Source organism: Priapulus caudatus, unplaced genomic scaffold (genome assembly GCF_000485595.1).
Source record: "Priapulus caudatus unplaced genomic scaffold, Priapulus_caudatus-5.0.1 Scaffold20, whole genome shotgun sequence".
NCBI classification, from domain to species: domain Eukaryota; kingdom Metazoa; phylum Priapulida; class Priapulimorpha; order Priapulimorphida; family Priapulidae; genus Priapulus; species Priapulus caudatus.
The window spans coordinates 852,566-855,040 of record NW_014577081.1 but is presented as its reverse complement, the minus strand read 5'-3'; the positions used below and the strand labels follow the sequence as shown (position 1 = coordinate 855,040).

The 2,475-nt window shown below is 52.2% G+C and overlaps 1 protein-coding gene across 3 annotated transcripts in view; it reads right to left on the bottom strand.

The window, feature by feature from the left end:
- Nucleotides 1-2,475, bottom strand: part of LOC106812110 (solute carrier family 41 member 1-like) — a 20,797-nt gene that overhangs the window by 13,358 nt on the left and 4,964 nt on the right. The window lies entirely within an intron of this gene.

Below are 2,475 nucleotides of genomic sequence, written 5' to 3'. Positions count from 1 at the left end.
CACATCCTCCTTCTCTTCCAGCACTGAACATCCTCACATCCTCCTTCTCTTCCAGCACTGAACATCCCACCTGCTTCCTAGCTCTTGTGATTACCTAACGATTAGACATGAATTGGCCGGTGAGCAGATATGAACAGGAGGAACGCTGCAGACACAGGTCATCAAACGACATGACATGGCATGCGACAGACAAACACTTCGCCACGTAACATCTAGTATGTACCCGACTCCCTGGATCCAACGTGAGCCAGACGGCCATGTCCATATTGTCTCCACCTACACCCCCTCTCCTCGCGCCCCAGGTCACAACAAGTAGCCAGCGTCCATATTGTCTCCACCTACACCCCCTCTCCTCGCGCCCCAGGTCACAACAAGTAGCCAGCGTCCATATTGTCTCCACCTATCCACCCCCTCTCCTCGCCGCCCAGGTCAAAGACAATGCTAGGCCAGCGTCTCATATTGGTCTCCACCTACACCCCTTCTCCTCCAGCCCAGGTCACAACAGATCGTAGCAGGGTGGGTCCATATTGGCTCCACCTAGCACCGTCCACTCCCAGGTCACGAACAACTAGCCCAGCGGCTGCATATCTGTCTGCCACCTACTACCCCCTCTCCTCGCGCCCCAGGTCAACAACATAGTAGCCAGCATCCAATCTTGTCTCCACCTACAGCCCCTCTCTCACGCCCAGGTCACAACAATGTTAGCCCTAGGGCATCCATCTTGTTCTGCCACCTACAACCCCCTCTCCTCGTCACCGCCAGCGTAAAATCAAGTAAGCGCAGCGTCCATATTGGCGTTCCAACCTAGGCGACCCCCTCTCTCGCCGCCCCAGGTCACACACAGTAGGCCAGCATCCATATTGTCTCCAACTACACCCTTCTCACTCGCCCAGTCACAACAAGTAGCAGCGCTCCCATATTGTCTCCACCTTACACCCCTCTCCTCGCTCCGCCCCAGCGTCTAAAAACAAGTAGCCAGCGGTCCATATTGTTCTCTCCAGCCTACACGGGGCCCCTCTCTCGTCCCCACGCCCAGGTCACAACAAGTAGCCTAGCGTCCATAGTTGTCTCCACATACATTTGCCCTGCGCTCCCCTCACGCCCAGGTCACAATCAAGTAGCCCGCAGTCCAGCTTGTTCTGCCACTCCTACATCCCCGACCTCACGCCCCAGGTCAGGCAACAAGCTAACCCGCCAGCTATCCATATCTTGTCTTCCAACCTACACCCCGCCCCTCACGCCCCGGTCTCCAACGTAAGTTAGCCAGCGTCGCATCTTGTGGCTCACCGGTACACCGCCTCCCGCTTCACGGCCCTCAGGTCACAACAAGTAGCCGGCGTCCATGTTGTCTCTGTTCCAAAACAGCAGTAGGAACGTGAAGGCTAGCAGACCGGTGCCGACCAGGTCACCGATGGCGGTCAGATACGGGATGGCCGCGTGGTCCGGGTCGAGCTTCTTTCGCCACATGTAGTGCACCATCCAGTTGGCAACGTAGAGCAAGATGAGCACCTGTGTAGCGACCACATACTACGATAACGGCTGGTAGCACGTTACTGTTATCATCATTTAACACATTCATCTATCGTGATTCACTGAAGAGGTGCCGAGCTGCAACGCGTCCTCTATATAAAAAACCCACGGCACCACGCGCACACGCTATTGTGCCGTGTGAGTGCGAACGACAACAAAAATCTCACAAAATTAACATTAAACGTCAATGCACTCTTGTTAGCAGGTACTGTTGATTTGTGGATTGATCCAGATAAAGGGAATAGCAGGAGTGGAAGAAGGGTACAAGCCAGACATAGAATAGCAAAGAGATAAGATCGAGTGGGATCAAGGTCACCATTACAGTAAACAATGACGTAACATCGGGGATAGATTTCTCAGCGCTGACTGTTTATGTTTGCATGCATTACTCTCAGCAACATCTGGTCATCAGTTCCTTGATGAAATAACAAAGCTTTTTAGATTCTTGCTGGCATGTAATGAGTGAAAACCCCACATAGAGACACAAAGTCTCTTGTCAACATGGCCAATCATGCAGTTCACACTATACATACTCAAAAAATAGTGAAGTTATGGAATATGTTTACCATGTCCCTGATATGATCATATATGATCACTAAACAAATATCCACACATACCCACCTACCTGCCAACCTGTCAGAACACGTATCCATGAACTGAACATGTAACTGACCACCAACCGATCTAATCCTAACCCTAACCACTCCCCTCACTATAACTACATGCACCCACCACCTCTCCCCTCACTCATTACATGCACCCATCACCTCTCCCCTCACTATAACTACATGCACCCACCACCTCTCCCCTCACTCATTACATGCACCCACCACCACTCCCCTCACTATAACTACATGCACCCACCACCTCTCCCCTCACTCATTACATGCACCCACCACCACTCCCCTCACTATAACTACATGCACCCACCACCTCTCCCCTCAC